Genomic DNA, 18,308 nt, shown 5'->3' with positions numbered 1-18,308 from the left:
GCCGATGACACCAAACTTTGGGGCAAAGCATCCACGCCAGAAGATAGGCGGGTGATCCAGGCTGACCTGGACAAGCTCAGCAAATGCCTGTATGAGAACCTGATGTTGTTTAACACCGAAAAATGCAAGGTTCTCCACCTTGGGAAGAAAAACCTGCAACATCCTTATAGGCTCGGCAGTGCTACGCTGGCTAGCACTATGGAAGAAAGAGACTTGGGGGTCATGATTGATCACAAGATAAACATGAGCCTGCAATGCGATGCTGCAGCTAGTAAAGCAACCAAAATGCTGGCTTGCATCCATAGATGCTTCTCAAGCAAATCCCAGGATGTCATTCTCCTCTTGTACCTGGCCTTGGTGAGGCCGCAGCTGGAGTACTGCGTCCAGTTTTGGGCTCCACAATTCAAAAAGGCTGTGGAGAAACTTGAGAGAAGAGAAGAGCCACACGCGTGATCAGGGGTCAGGAAAACAGACTTTACGATGACAGGCTGAGAGGCATGGGGCTCTTTTAGCCTGGAAAAGCGCAGGCTCAGGGGTGATCTGGCTGCCACCTATAAGTTTATTGGGATGACCACCAGTATCTGGGGGAACATTTGTTCACCAGAGCACCCCAAGGGATGACAAGGTTGAATGGTCATAAACTACTACAAGACCGTTTCAGGATGGACATAAGAATTTGTTTACTGTCTGAGCCCCCAAGGTCTGCTATCAGAGGTGGTTCAAGCAGCTACATTGAACACCTTTAAGAGCAAATTGGATGCTTATCTTGCTGGGATCCTATGACCCCAGCTGATTTCCTGCCCTTCGGGCAGGGGGCTGAACTCTATGGTCTTCCGAGATCTCTTTCAGCCCTAATGTCTATGAAATCATGTTTACTTTGCCCAATAATTTGGTGTTGTCTGCCAGTTTGGATAGAGTGCTTTCCATGCCTTCATCCAAGTCACTGATGAAGATACTGAACAGCACTGGTCCAAGGACTGAACCCTGGAGAACTCCACTGCTGACTTTTTTCCAACTCGAAAATGACCTGTCCACCCCTCTATGTACACCCCATAAGCCAATTCTCCACCCACCTGACTGTGTAGTAATCTATGCCACAATTGCCTAATTTGTTTATAAAAATGGGATGCGACGCTGTATCAAAGGTCTTTTTAAAATCCAAGTAGATGACATCTACCTCAACTCCTGCATCTAAGCATTTTGTGACCTTGTCATAAAAAGAAACAAGGTTAGTCAGACAGGATCTACTGCTATGAAGCCATGCTGCTTACCCTTCAGAATTATTTTTCCTACTAGACTCCCGCATATGTGATCTTTAAAAAAGTTTTCAAAGGTTTTCCCAAGGATAAGGGTGAGGCTAACTGGCTTATACTTACCCAGATCATCCTTTCTCCCCTTGAAAATAAGGGCCACATTGGCCCTTTTCAACCTTCTACTTCGTACTGCACCTCTGAACACATGTACAGTGCCTTGATATATAGAGAAACACCACCTCCTTTTTTTTTTCCTGCCTATCTTTGCTGAACAAGCTATACCATCTATGACCATACTCCAGTCATGTGAACTATCCTACCATGTCTCTGTAATCCAAATTACATCATAATTCTGTGATTGTACTAGGACTTCCATTTCTTCCTGTTTGTCCCCATACTTACTGCATTAGTGTGTAAACATTTCAAGTATCTGATTGTCCTATCCTCTTCCTGAGGACATTGGTAAGGTTTCTATTACTGCTTCCCCTTATTAAGTTTTTATCCAGGTCTCCAGTCTCTCTACTTGTTTCCATCTCCCAGTAAATCTAATGTGAAGCCTTTCTCACTAGGTTAGCAAGCTTGTACATGAAGACACTGTTCCCTCTCTTTGTCAGGTGGACCCCATCCCTTTCTAGCAGTCCACCTTCCTGGAACATCACCACATGATCAAAGAAGCCATAATCTTTCTGGTGTTGCCAGAAAGGCTATGGCTTCTTCAACCATGTGGTGGTATTCCAGGAAGATCTCTAGGATGTGTCTGTTTCTTGCCAGGTCTTTACCTTTGACTGGAAGGATTAATGAGAATACCACCTGGGCCGCCTTTCCCTTCACCTTTGCACCCAGAGCCACACAGTCACTTTTGATCTGCTCAAGATCACCCCTGGCAGTATCATAAGTGCCCACATGGATGAACAGCATGGGATAGTAGTCAGAGAGCGAGATGAGTCTGGGCAACCTTTCTGTTGCATCTTGGATGCAGGCTCCTGGCAGGCAGCAGACCTTTTGAGCCTCCAAACTGTGTAGAAGGGAGTCACCAGGCACCAGCATCTGTTGCTTCTTTTTGGTAGTGGTGATCTTGATCCTTGCACCTTGGAGATGCATGGTTTGGCCTCCCCTGCTATCGGACTGGGATTCTGCTGATCCAGTGTAAGGACTTCATACCTGTTCTCTTCTGGACCTGAAGCTCTCCAAATAGAGGGGTGCTGTCTGTTCCCAGAGGTGAATCTTCTGCCATCCTGAGAGTGTGCATCTTTCAGTGCTTTCTCTAGCTGTCCCTCTTGCATGATGCTGGAGGTGTATTGAGCTGATGGAGGCCTTAGGCTTATAGATGTTTCAGAGCCTATCTACTACTTTCTGCAGCTCCCTCCTGATTCCTTAGAGAATCCACCAGGAGGCACCTCTCACACTGCAAGCACTCCTCCACCTGGCTGTCCCTGGCAAGGACATGCAGAACGCAGTCACTGCAAAGGCAGACTAGAACCTGGGTGAAAGTCTTGGTGGTCAGGGGCCATGCCTGCACAGGTACAGGCAGAGGCAGGGGCTTTGACACTGCAATGTTTTCCAGTCATCCCACTGATTTTTCCATTTAGCTCCTTCATCCCTTCCACTGGTATATCCTGGGGAAAAATCCCTCTTTCTCCTTCACCTGCTTCCACTCAGCAATCTTACAGAGAGAAAAAGTGGCTGGGCAAGCTCTTCAGTGAAATCCCTACTCATACTCTGACTCAAGCTGTCCTGGTAGCTGGCCCAGTTGATGGTCCTGTATTGCTGGGATTTGGCAAGCCTTGTGCTTTTAAAGTGGAAGGTAAGCTGTCAAAGGCTGCAACATTACAAATAGCTACATTGCAAACTAAACTATATGCAGATGTGGTTTAGATTGCAATGTAGCAAACTCATTTTAAATCATTAACAAAACCCCCTCACATGTACAGCCTGACACAATTAAACCACAGCCAATTTTTATCATGTGTACAAGTCCCCAATGCGACGTAAACTCTGAAGCAGTTTGAGCCAGAGTCAACAGTTTCCAGGCACATATGTCTACAAGTGTGCTGGGACAGCAGCAATTTGAGCTGGGAAGGAGCAGGCCACCAGCTCTCTCAGCTGACTGGGTGCAGTGTACACCCATGGTCAGAATCTACACATGTGATTCAGGACAATTAATTACTCTGTTGTAAGAGAGTACTTTTGGGGTTACGGTATCTTACTGTGGAGTTAATTAGTTTACTGTGCCCTAAGACTTGCGCACATACAAGCTGTGACACTTCACTGCAGTGCTAATTAGTCAACTGTGCAGGAAAGTGTACATGAGGATGTACCTTCCTTGTAGTAAGTAACTGAGTAGCAGTAGCTAATTAGCTAAATGTGCTCATTGTTTTGTTGAGAGACATACAGGGTTTACTTTTACCATTGCCCGTAATTAGCAGAAACTGTTCTCACTGTATTTGTCATATATAAGGTGATTGACCACAAGATGAACATGAGCCTTCAGCGTGATGCTGCAGCTAGTAAAGCAAGCAAAATGCTGGCTTGCATCCACAGATGCTTCTCAAGCAGATCCCAGGACATCATTCTCCCATTGTACTCAGCCTTGGTGAGGCCACAGCTGGAGTACTGTACTGGAGTACAGTTTTGGGCTCCACAATTCAAAAAGGATGTGGAGAAGCTTGAGAGAGTCCAGAGAAGAGCCACGCACATGATCAGAGGTCAGGAAAACACCTTACGACGACAGGCTGAGAGCCATGGGGCTCTTCAGCCTGGAAAAGCACAGGCTCAGGGGAAATCTGATGGCCGCCTATAAGTTTATCAAGGGTGCTTACCAGGATCTGGGGGAACGATTGTTCACCAGAGCACCCCAAGTGATGACAAGGTTGAACAGTTATAAACTCCAGCAAGACCGTTTCAGGCTGGACGTAAGGAAGAATTTCTTCACTGTCCGAGCCCCCAAGGTGTGGAATAGCCTGTCACCAGAGTTGGTTCATGCACCTACATTGAATGCTTTCAAAAGAAATTTGGATGCTTATTTTGCTGGGATCGTATGACGTATGACCCCAGCTGACTTCCTGCCCCGTGGGCAGGCGGATGGACTCTGATTTTCCGAGGTCCCTTCCAGCCCTAATGTCTATGAAATCTATGAAGCCACACTGCAGTGTCCAGAAGCTGTTCCTTGGGAGGGTAGGGGGGGAATTCTATGTTGTATGTGATAAAATATGGTAAGAACTGGGAGAAGAATTAGATTGAGGTCATTTTTAAGGAGCCTATCTTATAATCGTAAAAATCATCTCCAATTCATATGTGTTGTAGCACTGGGGAACCCGAATGAGCTTCCCCTCTGAGATCACATTGTCTTAAATATCAATTGTGCATCTTTGTAAATAGAGAAAAAACATCACTCTGAGGGAATCATGCCACTGTGCTCCTGGATGTGTACAATCAGTACCCACTGTCCTCAATTGGAGTTTTCTACAAGGATCTTAGAACAGGATATAGCCCATCAGGTCTGCTGATTGCCTCTCTCTGAGGCAGCAGTTGTCTGATGAACACAATTCGTTTTTTAATATAGGGCAAACAAGGAATGAAGAGCACAGCAGAGAGAAGCTTATTCCTGCTGACAATGCTGATAGCACCATGATGCTATTGAACAGACAAAGAGAAAAAATTAAGGCAGTCTTTTTGCTGCTGCAACAGTAGGGGGTGAAGAAGGGAAAATAAAATAAAGTAAAAGGTTTGTCAGTAGGGCAGCAGAATTTGCAGTGTAGGGAATGCTATTCGAAAGCTTCAGAAAGCACATCACTAGCATCTGCATCTTTAAAGATCATTGCTTATATCATCGGTGATTGTAAAAGCTTTAAAAAGACAGTATTGTTTCTCTCCACAATACTCAACAAGAAGTTATCCAAGGACAGAGTTCCAGGATCAGATTAGCAAAAGAGACACACAATTCACATTTCCATCTCCTTTTGGTTGTCATCCCAAACCTCTTAGACTGGGAAGAGAGGAAAGAAATCTCCCTGTTTTGTTTCTTGCTTTTGGACAGCACCTGGTGGATAGTTGCTTTGGTTTTCTCCCTCATGCATTAGTGTGATGACATCACTGTTAGGAAGTCCTTCTGGCCTCAGTCTTCTCCCAGCTGTTTACCAGTAATGGCAACAACAAAGCTGTAACTTAACCTTAGAAAGGTGGCAGGCAGTTAGGAGCTGCCTAAAAGAGGATTGCCAGATCCAGGTGTGCAAAAAATCATGCACTCCCTTCCCCTCCTCCCCCAATCAAAAGATGTGGTACCAATGTTTAAGAAGAGGAGGAGGGAGGATCTAGGAAAGTATAAGCCAGTCAATTTGACCTCAATACCAGGTGAAATTTTGGAAAAAATTATAAGAAGTCTGTTTGTGAGACTGGCAGAAGGCATGATGCTGAAGGATAGCAAACAGGGTTTTTTTGTGGGCAGGTTGTGTCTGACCAAGCTTGTTTCCTTCTATGAGCAAGTAATGAACCGATTAGATGTGGGAGATGCGGCTGGTGTCATGTACTCGGATTTTAAAAAGGTCTTTGATATGGTCTCCCATGATGCTCTTATTGGAAAAAAAAACAAAACAAAAAAACAACCAAACAAAAAAACAACTGGGGGATTGTGGGCTGGCAGAGTCCATGTCGGGTGGTTTGGGAACTGGCTAAGGGATTGAATGCAGAGAGTGTTAGTGGATAGGTGTGTATCATCTTGGCAGGAGGTGGCCACTGGTGTCCCACAGGGTTCGGTTCTTGGCTCCATGCTGTTCAACATCGTAATCAGTGATTTTAGGTGAGGATGTGGAAAGCACGCTGGCCAAGTGTGCTGACGATACTAAGTTATGGGGAAACTTCATCTGGGGAGAAGTAACCAGCAACATGAATATAGGTTAGGAGATGTCCTGGTCAGCATGATGGCTGAAAGGGACCTCGGGATTATGGTTAATCACAGGATGAACATGAGCCACCAGTGTGATGCTGTACAGAGCTAATATCATCCTGGGATGCATTAGTCAATACGTCATGAACAGGGCTAAGGAAGTGATACTTCCCCTCTACTTGGCGCTGGTGAGACCCCAGCTGCAGTACCATGGCCAGGTCTGGATGCTGCACTTCAAACAAGATGTGGAGAATCTTGAACGGGTCCAGAGAAGGGCCACAAGAATGATTAAGGGCCTGAAGAGCAAACCTTATGAGGAAAGATGCAAGGGATCTGAGACTCTTCAGCCTGGGGAAGAGAAGACTGAGGGGAGACTTGGTGGCCATCTGTAAGTATGTAAGGGGTGAATATCGGGGGCTGGGAAAAAAACTGTTCATTAGGGTACCCCAGGGGAGGACAAGGAACACTGGCCATAAACTGTTAGGGGATGGTTTAGGTTGGGTGTAAGGAAGAACTTCTCTATGGTAAGGGTGACCAGAATCTGGAATAGACTTCTCTAAGAGGTGGTGCAGTCCCCTACCTTGGAAGTCCTTCAAGAGGAGACTGGACAGACAACTTGCTGGGATCATTGGATCTCAGCAGTATTCCTGCCCAGAGCAGGGGCGTTGGACTCGGTGATCTTTTGAGGTCCCTTCCAGCCCTTAATTTTTATGGCTCCTGTGAATAGATTAGCTTAAAAGTCTTGAAGATTTCAAAATAATTCTGGCCTCTGTTTCTCTACTTGCCTTCTGTTCTTTGTATGCATTTTCCTGCTTTTCTCTGATTTACTTCTTTTTAAAAAGGAAGCTGGGATTCTACCTGAGGGCAGAAGACCTGATGCTGTCGAAGGTGTGTGGTTGCATCACATGCTGACATGCCTGAGCTACGGTAATTTTAATTTAGCTGGCTTGGGTGGTGAAAGCAGTGATGCTATGATGGAAGAGGCCTTAGGCACTGAGAACATACACAGGGTCTCTGCAGGCTTTGTGCCATTGGTGCTTTAGTGGCTGCTATTTGGGTAAGAGAGAGTGCTGATTAAAGCTACCTCAGGTGTGTACTATGGTCACCATCCTGAACCCCCTGATTCCAGGAGCTGGGGCTTTAAGAAAAGCAGCCAATATCACATTTATGGCAAAAAGGCCATGAAATGTAGAACAGTTCTGGCAGCTTGGCTCTTGGACCACCCAAAGACCTTTTTCAGCACCAGTAGGAGAGAACACAAGAGTGGAAAAACCCTTAATCCTTTCAATAGGAGCTTCCTTAAAGTCTGGAAATACTATTCTAGGTGTCTCTCTCGTACTTCTTTAATAAAGAATTCTGAAAAGGACTATTTTTTTTTCTTAAAACAGTATCCCTCAGTGCCAGTCACTTAGCACTGCATTAATGCACTGTAATTGTCTGTTCGCTGGGGGGGTGCGGTAAGAGAAAACCTTCTATTATGTTATTGCTATTGGTATTCGGACTTGCAGCTTCTTTTGAGTATATATTAGTTGACAGAAACTACTCTAAATGCATCATACTAATAATGGTTGGTATGATGTTTAAGAGGCCAGGTTGCCTATGTGATGCTGTAGGGTTGTGAGGAGGTGTATGTCTTTACACAGCACATAACAAATTGAGGTGTGTTGCACCCTTAAATCAAAATCGGAACTCGGGTGTTTTGGGCTAACACCAGTGGAATTTGGCCCGAGGAGTTGAAAGCGTTGTGGGGAGTCCAGGGAAGTGGTGCTCTGGTCTAGCATTCATGCAGGACAGGTAGGTAGAGTCCATCTAATCCTGTCTGTATGTGAGAGTTGGTTGCAAAAGAATGTCCAGGCTTTTCCTTTATCCTCTTTTTTTAATGCAGCACCACAGGAGCTCCCCTCCCCTGGCCATGCTCTCTGAGATGTGATGCATGCCCGCAGGGAGAGGGGGTGCTTTCCTGCTGGCTGTATTGGAGGCTGGGTCTAGGAGGCACTGAAACAGTTAAGTTTGTTTTTTATTAATCGGATGGGCCATGTAAGCCCTTTTTGTTGCTTAAGTAGATTTCATTCCACTCTGCCAAGGCCCTGAAGATAGGTTTTGTCTGACTAGTGGGTGGCGGAGCTATGCAGCTGGGCACTGCCTGGCTCCTGGACATACCCGATGGTTAATTCATGGATTTGAGTGTTTACAGGGCCAGCTGCTCTGGATGGTTAATAGGAGGCAAATTAAACAACGCTGAAAGGGGATTAGCATCTGGAATAAAGTTTCTTGAATTTGGGAAAGAAGATGCTAATACCAAGGACTTGATGGCTCAGTCCTTTCCAGCGGCAGCAGTGAAGTGTTTAGGGAAGTACAGTACTAACCTTCTATTGAAGACAAACTGTCTTTCTATGATTTCTCCCCATATTTCCTTCTGAAGGAGACGTGCTCTTTTACTCGTATCCTCTGGCTTTGGGAATGTAGGACAGTGCAGCCATTTAAATGTACAAGACACACAGCGCTTTGGTTTTAAATTGGATGCCTGCATTCTTTCTGAATAGTAGGCATGTGATAATGAAGTGTCACCATTGCTTTGGATCAACTGCGGTGCTGGTGAGCGACAAACCATGCAGATAACTGTTCAGAACAATTTCAAAGAATCTCTCTTCTTTCTGGCTATAGCTATCCTAAGCAAGTGCTGTACTCAGGAAGGATCGCTGAGGGGGACTGGTGCAACAAACAGCGGGGTGGCAAGGAGGAATTGGTCTATATAGTGCACTTGGCTAAGTGGATCGTAAAGGAACCTGTAATGGTTGTCACTCAGTCTCCCCTCCTTAAGACCACATAAATATCACCAGTAGGAGGTAGGTTTGGTTGCTTGTCAGAGTGCCTTCAAGTGGTGCTGTCATCATCAGCCATAAGAGGAGCTGGTTCTCTCAAGTGCACCACATAGCAGTAGCAAGATTGTGCTACTGGCATGAGCTGCATACAGCGAGATAGAAGGGGGCTTCAAACCAAGGGAGGGGGAAAATGTCAGCTTTGGATCATGTCACGCTTGGGATGCACTCTGCCCTGTCTCTTGGTTTCAGCTATTAACCCTTCTGTGTTTGCAAGGCAGCCAGAGGAGGGAAATGAGGTGCCAGCTGTGAATGAAAACTTCCAGATTTGTCAATGAGATGGTAAAGAGCATCGTATTATGGATAAAAGAAATTTTGAGGATGACTGCCTATTGTATTTCAAATCCCTTTTAAGAGCCTGTTATGCACTGAAGACAAAGACCAAATATGAGCAACCTAGTGTACAGAAAGGAACTGACCAGAGCCCAAATAGATCTCCCTTCTCTTCCTTATTTTGGGTCTTACTCAAGAGCTCTCTAAATCAAACTGAGCAAGGCTTTCAGTTTAGTAAAGTGATTTTTCTGTATCCGGCACAGCTCCAATTCTGATATGCTTGCAGTGGGCACGTTTTTCCCCCTAACAAGGCAGTGGGAATATGTCAAGATCAAAAGGAGAGAAATTTTCGGCACAATCTCTGAGCTGCTACTCAGTGGGTGACAATAACATATTAAAGCTGAGCTGTGAGTTTGCACTTTCTGTTTCTGAATGAATCATCCCTCAGTTTAAAATAAGTAAGTGTTGGGTTATTTTAAGTAGGTTTGCAGAAGTTGAATTAATTGCTTTGTAAATCCAAGTATTGTTGAGTCTGGGCTAGTCACTACCTGTAGAACCTCGCACTTCCATGCAATGTTTGTCTTTTGAATGGATTGAGTTTCAGCAGCAGGGACTTCATGATTGTGCCAGCAAGGTTTGCAGAATGGCCATCTGCACATGCAAAATGGGCAATTGCACATCCATGCAAATTGGGTCTCTCAGTGAGCGAGTCACCAAGCTATGATTGCGAGAGGTCTCGTTTCTGGTTCCAAGTGTTCTCTTTTCTCAGTTGTAGATGACCTGTGTAGCACATTACCTGGGTCTCCAGTGTGCAGAACTGCTATGCGGGGTGCAGTTTTATTCTCTAGTCATCTTACACCATGAACGGGGACGTAGTCACAGTTGCATACATTTACATTGCCCAAGCCATTGTGTAAACTGACTGTATGTTGCACTTGTGGATGTAGTTAAACTCTGCATATACCAATGAGTGTTTCCATAGTAACTGATGTACCTCAGAGACGGGGTAAAAAAGGACACGGAAAGATCAAGATAAGTGACATAGCATGTAATGGTGTGGAGTGCGGTAACAATATATTCTGTAGGTTTTGATTCCTGTTAATTCTTTATTAAGCTGTTTTAAACTACAGAACACACAATAAAATTATCAGCTAGAGCAGTGGTTCTGAATCCTTTTGGACTCGAGGCTCCTCTCGCTCGCAACCCACAGCTCTCCATCCCTGCAGCCCTGCCAGTGTGTCTCACTCCTGACCTGCTGCTCCCTGCGCATGGGGCATGGGGTGGGGGGTTTGGGGCAGGGGAAGGGGGCATGTGCATCTCCAGATTTGTGCACCCACAACAGGCATGGGGCTGCAGTCTTGCTGGACTGGCATGGGCAGGAGCTGCCTCAGTGGCAGGGTTGTGGCAGGGGAGGCAGCGGGGCAACAAGACCTGCTGCTGGGCCCCCTGCACCAGCCATGCTGCCTACAGCACAAGAAGTAACAGACAAGGAGGGGGGGTGTGCTGCTCTTTCCACCTCCTGCCTCCAGCTGCTCACGTGCCGGGCCACGGCTCTGCCCTGCTGCCATGGCCTGACTGCTGTCGCGCCCCTCAGTACCATCATGAGGAAGACATTGCGTCTCTCGGGCCCCCTCTACATGCTACTCATATTACACAATTAACTGGTTATTGGCATGATGAATTTAGACTCACTACATGTGCAAAATAATTGTCCCTCCATGAAAAGGTCCATCCAGCTACAGATAGAGCTTGAAAATGTGTAAAAAATTTATAGTTGGTTTCTATTCAGTTTTTATTTGAACATGCAGCAAGAAACGTAGCCATGCCTCTGTGGCTGGGAGCCCCATCAGCTGAGTCCCACAGCTGACCACCATGCACTGCCATGTCTGGGAGTCCTGTAGCTGATAGGATTCCCAGCCATGGCAGTGCCCCATATGTTGCTGTGGCTACTAGTACCGTCAGCTGACAAGACTGCCACCACGTTGCTGTGGCTGTGCGTCCCAAATGCGGGGATCTTAGCCATGGCACCATGTGGGATACTACCACAGCTGTGAATCTATCAGCTGTCGGACTCACGGCTGTGGAAACATGCTGCTTGCTGATGCAGGGGGAGCCTGGGATTGTGATTCCAGGCTCTCCTAGCACTGGCAATAAAGTGTGATAGGATCTGATGCCGGATCCTACAATTCCACTCCCTGCCATGCGTGTGTGACATGGCAGGAGGCACAATTGTGTCGATTGTTGATCAAATCCTATCACACCTTTACTTAAAGGTCTAGCTGGGCCGTCTGTGTCTCAGTTTCCAATCTTCGAAGTGCAGATAATGTGACTTCCTGATCAATGATGTATGTGAAGCACCTGGATGTCAAGGTGATGGGTATAAAACAAAAATCTGGAAAGAAGCCAAACAGAGCAAAGTAAAAACTGCAAAGCCACTGGGACACATTAAATCCATACCCAAGTTTTATCCAGTTATTTGTGGACACATCTCTAATTCACTTGTAGTTGTCATTAGTCAGTTGCAGCCATATAACCATGCATTATCGCATGTGATTATATTTAACTTCAGGTTTGGACACATGATATGTTATTTCTGGGTAATTTGGCTTTTCTTCAGCGTAAAATAGAACAGATATATAGGCAAAACTTTAAACTGATCCAAGTCATTCCACTCCAGGGTGAAGTGACCTTCAGAAAGTGAATAGTATCTATGTGGCAGTACAGATTGCACCTCTGTATTGTTAGTAAGTCTGCTCCCCTAGTCATTTTCTCCACAGAGTAGTAACTGCTGTGTCCTGAGCCACTTATTGGCCAATTGCTACTGTTATACCCACCATGGGCAGCAAGCTTGGAGGGCAGGTTGCATGCCTGTTCCTAGCTACTTAGTACAATCTGACGTCAATTTCTTCAAGTTAATTGTTACATGTCTGTACTAGAGGTGCGCCAGTGTATCGGTCCATATTGGATTGGCACCAATGAAAGGAAAATTGACATTATTAGCAGTCAGCTTTTTTGGCTGGTGTAGCTGATAATGTCATTGATAAATACCATGTATATGTGCACAGTTGCAGCATTCATGTGGCCAGGAATGCAGCCTGGCAGCTTGGAGAGCAACATCTGGCTGGTAAATCGGTAGGGGGGAAGGGGCATGTGGGGAGCAGATCGAGGACCCCACAGCGAGGGAGGGAATGTGGCAGGGACAGGCGCTGCCCAGGGGGGGCGGGGTGGGGCAGGGCACAGGATGGAGCTCCAGGCAGCTCATTGGGAAGATACAGGGTGGGGAGGAGGGGTGGCTCCCTGCTGCTGCGTGCACCCCTGAGGGAGGCATGAGAGATATATGCCCCCTGGATTTGTGTGCAGGGCAAGGGCAGGCTGCCTGCTGTGGGCTCAGGGCCAGGGTCTGTCAGCCTTTTCCTGGTGGGAGGGTGGGGCTGGACCTGCACTTAGGGAGGGGAGGGGTGAGGTGGGTAGCAGTGGTGCAGGGGGGAGGCTACGGAGTGGGCTACAGCCACCCTAAACTTCCCTATAGCCCCCCCCCCCCATAACCTCTCTTCCCAGCATTGCCCCTACCCCACCTGTCCTGAGCACAGCCCCGCCACCTGGAAGAGCCTGCTGCAACCTGAACCTGTTCAGCCTCCACAAGAGAAGGCTGAGGGGGGATCTAGTGGCCTGTTATAAACTAGTCAGGGGGGATCAGCAGGAATTGGGGGAGTCCCTGTTCCCCCGAGCACCGCCAGGAGTGACCAGGAATAACGGTCACAAGCTGGCAGAGGGTAGGTTTAGGTTAGATATCAGGAGGCGCTACTTCACGGTCAGGGCGGCTAGGGTCTGGAACCAGCTTGCAAGGGATGTGGTGCAGGCTCCTACCCTGGGGGTTTTTAAGAGGAGGTTAGATGAACATCTTGCTGGGGACGTTTGACCCCAATACTCTTTCCTGCCACGGCAGGGGGTTGGACTAGATGATCTGCTCAGGTCCCTTCCGACCCTAGAAACTCTGGTCCCGAATCTGCAATAGGCAGCCCGCCCTCATTCTGTGCACAAATCCTGGGGGCACATGCACCTCTTGCCTCCCCTGGGGGTGCATGCAGTGGTGGGTAGCCATGCACCCTCTGTGCCCCCCAGATGAGTTGTCTGTGACTCTGTCCTGTGCCCTGGCCAGAGACTACTCCAAACTGCCAGGCTGCATATCAGCTATTGAATGGTATCTGCCGATATGGCTGGTTAATAATTGGCCATCAGTATCAGCCAAAAAAATCTTTATCAATGCACCCCTAGTTTGTACAGGTAATGTCCAGACACTTATTGGTTAAGCTGTAATATTTGAACATTGAGATTCATGTTATTCCCCTTTTAAATAGGGATGCACCGATATATCGTGTGGCTGTCGGATTGGCACCAATAAAAGGAGAAATGACATTTATTGGCTATTGACAATCGGGATTTGTAATAGAGATGATATCTTTTATTAGACCTGTGAAGGTCTGTGATGATGCAAATTACCTTGAAACAAAGGCAGGACCAGGATCTCAGGTTGCAGGTGTTCACAGGTATCGGCTATTGGCTTTTTTTGGTTGTTGTAGCCGATAATTATGGCCTCGTGCCTGGAGCACCCCGGCAAGTGTACTCTGGTCCCTGTGCCCTGCTGACGGCCTGAGCCTGTGGCAGACTACGGGTCCTGGCAAGCAGGTGGCACCAGGCAGCAGTCACAGGGCACCGCCCTCAGCAACAAAGGGACAGTGACTGGCTCCTATTCTTGCTGCTGCTGCTGCCACTTACATGGCAACACCATGCATACAGCAGGGGCCTGAGTGCCAGGGCTGCTGCAGAGATGTTGGGCTGCATGCGGGCAGGATAAGGTGCCGCACGAGGGACATTTCCACTCCCCTGGGCACCAGGCGCCTCTTCAAAAATGGCTTCTCCCTGGCAGTTGCAGGAGCTCAGCTGTGCAGGGCCCACCAGCACCGAGGCAGTGGCATACTCTGGGTCTCTAAATATGCCTGGTGCCGCTGTCTGCGTGAGGGTCTGCTATGCCTGCCTAGGATGGCAGCAGGGGATGCATAGGGAGCGGGGCTGCAGGTAGGAGCCATGGGTGAGGGAGCAATGTGCGTGGGAATAAGGTGGTCATTGCCTTCCTCATCGAGGACCAGAGCAGGGTTTTGTTAATAGTTTAAAATGCCTTGCATTGTTACTAAATATCAGTTATTGGGTTGACATTGGCCCTTATGGTTCGTTAAGTATCGGCCAAGAAAATCTTTATTGGTGCACTCCTATTTTTAAATAAAAAGTGTACCTGATTTTGAAAGAAATGACAGAAATTAATCCAGGGCAAGTGAAAGCTATAAAATTCAGAAGCCATAATGTAATCACAGACTTCATTCTATTAATAGCCTAAGATGTTGTCAGCTCCTGGGAACTCCCTGGACCGTGACAGTCTAGTGAAGCAGAGCCGTCATTAGGGCTTTCACTCTGGATCTGAAAGCTGGTTAGTTTATTCAGGAGCCAGTACACATTTCCCAGCAGTTCAGAACCTGAGGTAGAACAGAGTGTATGTTGGGGGAAATAATTAAATATGCATATAACGCTTAAATACAGAGTGAAATAGAGGAGAAAAAATTGAAAAGCAGCCAGGACCAAGATCTCAGGCCTTTTACTTCGTTTTTCAAGGAACTGGAAAAAAGAGGTTTGTCATGATTGAGCAGCCAGTTAATTTGCCAACGCATATTAAAACTAGTCATTTGGATTACATTGGTAGCAACTCCTCCTGTTCTGAGTGTTTCAGAACATTAATGTATCTTTATGTTCTGATAAAATAATCCTATAACATGAGAGAGATCCTAATATGCCTCCACACTGCAGGGTGCTAGAAAAAATTGTTTGTGGACAGTCTTCATTTTGGTCCCATTTTCCAGGTGGGTGCTATTGCTGTTTCTGTTCAGGAAGAGAATGGTAGACAGACACTCCAGTGGAATTGATAGAGAATACTCATATTTTCAAAAATACATCTTTGTGTCTGGAGGCCTGCATTTTGAAATGGTACCAGATGGCTTGGTTACAAGGAAGGCATTATCACTTCTGGTCACCTCAGTATATATGATCTGAAAGTGTGACTCGTTAGCTCCTGTGCATTGGAGCCATGCTGGATGCCTGGAAACGGCTACTAGGGAGACAGCAGGTAACTTGCTGGTGTAGATCACTGGTTGGTGTTTTTTCCAGTGGTTGGTCAGAATTACCCAGCTTGGGTCTGAGGTTGGCCCATACTAGGACCTGTCCACCATCACTTCTGCCTGCTGCCCCGTTGTGGTGCAGCACAGATGGAGCTCCCTACCATCTGGCTGCAGCACAGTGGCGTAGATGAATCTTTTGTCAAAAAACCCCACTAAAGCCCTCTGGCTCAGTGGGTAGGATTTGACCTGTGGGCCATAGGTTGCCAGCCCCTTGTGTAGATGTCAAGGCCTCTATGACTGAAGGTAGAGCATCCAGTATTTTCAGAAAGCTGCAGTTCAGGCTTCTTCCCAGTTTTGGGGTAAAATTAACAAGAAGTGTTGGGAACACTGTTGAGGCAATATATGGGTTGTCCAGATTTTCTTGATTGTGGATACAGGACAGAAGCTCAAAAAGGATGTAGTAGACTTAGGAAAGGTACAGAGAAGAGGAACCAAAATGATATGGAGTATGAAGCATCTGGCCCACTGGAGAAAAAGGTTGAGCACCACTGCTTTAGATCAGTAATTCTCAGCCAGGGTGCTTTAGCCTTGAGGGTGCTTTGAGATCCTCTTAATGGTGCCACAGGGTGCCATAGCACTGTGTAGTATGCCAACATGATTCACAAGATAAACCTAGAGATTTCAAGCAGGAATTTGTAGTGTAAAACACATTCTGACCAGTTGTGGTCTTCCCGAGTTTTTTGCAACAGAAGAATTAATCTAGTGTTTTTTCCGTAGTCAAAAAACGAGTGAAATCTAAAAGCTGACACTTTCTTTGAAGCGTAGCTTGAATCTAAAAAGATTGAGAATCATTGTTCTAAATATACCCTGTTCACATGCTGTCTCTCTAAAGCACCCACCTCTCCTGGAGACCTAGTACTGGACTAGATGTTTCATGTTCTTAAACTGCTGACACATTTTGTTCATTGACTTTTCTGCTGTGGGCCAAGGAGACATGCCTCTACTGATTTTATTAGACTTGTCTGCTGCCTTTATTGTCATACAGCAAGTAGAAGAGGCTATAAGCCTTCCATCCTTCACAGGAGCAGAGCAAGAGGAAAAACAGGCCACTCCAAAGGCACTCACCTTGGGGGCTGCTGCAGGGTTCCTCTGTCCCCTCTCATACTCGGTGCATATGAGCCACCATGAGGTATAACAGGGTGATATGGGTGTCTGTGCAATGTGGATGATACTTAACCATGTATCAAAATTGTACTGGTATACCAGTGATGCAAGATATAGGTGTCCCAATGACCCCAAGAGATTAGAGGTTGGATGGGAGTTAGTTGCCTGGAGATTGATTCAAACTAGAAAGATAATAGTAATAGTTGGAGAAAGCAACTTGGAAGAGTGGTTAGAATAATCTCAACATCTTTAATTTGATGGTGTATAGCTATTGTTTGTGAATGAGCTTCACATATTTTATTAGGCACAAAACTGCTACTTGATGCACAGATAGCAGCTGATTTCCATCTTTGGTAAAGCAAATGCAACCTTTGATGTTTTGAGCCAGGGGCTTTGAAAATGAACTTGGGCCTTTACCATCTCAGGGTCATCTTCTCTTACACACTTAATTTCCCCCTCTACACATCATTAATGTGGCAGAGCCATACACATGCTTTATCATTGATGCTTGCTAGGTCCTCATCTTGGGTGCATGGGTATGTTGCACGTGTGAGGAGGTGGTCAGCAGTGTGTGATGCATCACCACACTCACAAATTGGACTATCGTTTAAACCAGAGGCAGGCAGTTATTTTAGGCGGAGGGTTGCTTACTAAATTTCAGCAAGCCATCGAGGGCCACATGACAGGGGCAGATGTATATTAATTTTCTAAATTTTTAGGGGCCCCGTGGGCTGGATAGAATGGCTGGGCAGGCTGCATTTTGCTCACCCCTGCTTTTAGCCAATTTTATAGAGTGTGTCATTAAAGCATCCAGCTCCAAAATGAATCCTGTTTAGTTTAGTCCGTAAGTTGTGAGGCAGCTTCTACCCAGGTGGAAAGGGTGTTGGGTTGCCTATGAAGCACTTGAGATGAGAATCAGTCTCATCCCACCTTCTGTGATGTTGTTCAAGTATACAGAAGGTGCTGCTCTCACCTTCACACTGTTGCAAAAGTACGCGCACCTCCCATCTGAATGAGTTTCTCAACTTCAGTTGCTTATGCCCTGGTTGCTTCAAGACTTCACAAAGCAGGTGTTCCAGGTTTTGTTGGGCATGCTGAGAAAGGCCAAGAGTTGCCTTCTGTTGTCTTAGCTGGGGAGGTAGTGTCCCTTGTAGTACTGGCAGCATGTTGACGGGAGTATATGTTACACACCCCATTACTATTCTCATTGCTGAGTTCAGGACAACCTCAGCTTTGCTGCTGTGCCCCCATGCCCCCATGCTTGGCAGCAGAATTCAGCAGGTGTGTATACTAGTGCAAGTGCTGATGTTCTTAGAGTGGTGAAATTGGTTCCCCAAGTTGTTCCTGTCAGTTGTCTTAAAGCACCTTCTTAGTTGTTTTCAGAAGGTGATCTCCTATCCAGAGTTACTCCCAGGTACACTGGGTTGTTTCATACTTGGTAGGGTTGGAAGTGACCTGAGCAGATCATCAAGTCCGACCCCCTGCCATGGCAGGAAAGAGTACTGGGGTCAAATGACCCCGGCAAGGTGTTCATCCAGCCTCCTCTCAAAGACCACCAGGGTAGGAGCCAGCACCACTTCGCTTGGTGCCTGCTGATCCCATAGTTTCATAGTTTCATAGTAGCTAGAGTCAGAAGGGACCTAGGTAGATCATCTAGTCCGACCCCCTGCCTTGGCAGGAAAGAGCACCGGGG

The 18,308-nt window shown here is 46.6% G+C and overlaps 1 protein-coding gene and 1 long non-coding RNA gene across 5 annotated transcripts in view; one reads left to right on the top strand and one right to left on the bottom strand.

Moving 5' to 3' along the window:
- The window catches only part of CCDC85C (coiled-coil domain containing 85C), a 180,034-nt gene that overhangs the window by 139,961 nt on the left and 21,765 nt on the right, over positions 1-18,308 (top strand). The window lies entirely within an intron of this gene.
- The window catches only part of LOC109321744, an 18,174-nt gene continuing 14,497 nt past the window's right edge, over positions 14,632-18,308 (bottom strand). For both annotated transcript variants that reach the window (XR_002104159.1, XR_002104160.1), the window contains exon 2: positions 14,632-14,815. This is a non-coding gene — a long non-coding RNA (uncharacterized LOC109321744). The remainder of the gene's footprint in view (positions 14,816-18,308) is intronic.

This window comes from Crocodylus porosus, unplaced genomic scaffold, assembly GCF_001723895.1.
Source record: "Crocodylus porosus isolate Cpor-Errol unplaced genomic scaffold, CroPor_comp1, whole genome shotgun sequence".
Taxonomy (NCBI): Eukaryota; Metazoa; Chordata; order Crocodylia; family Crocodylidae; genus Crocodylus; species Crocodylus porosus.
Note: the sequence above shows the minus strand (reverse complement) of the source record. Positions and strands in the feature narration are given on the sequence as shown.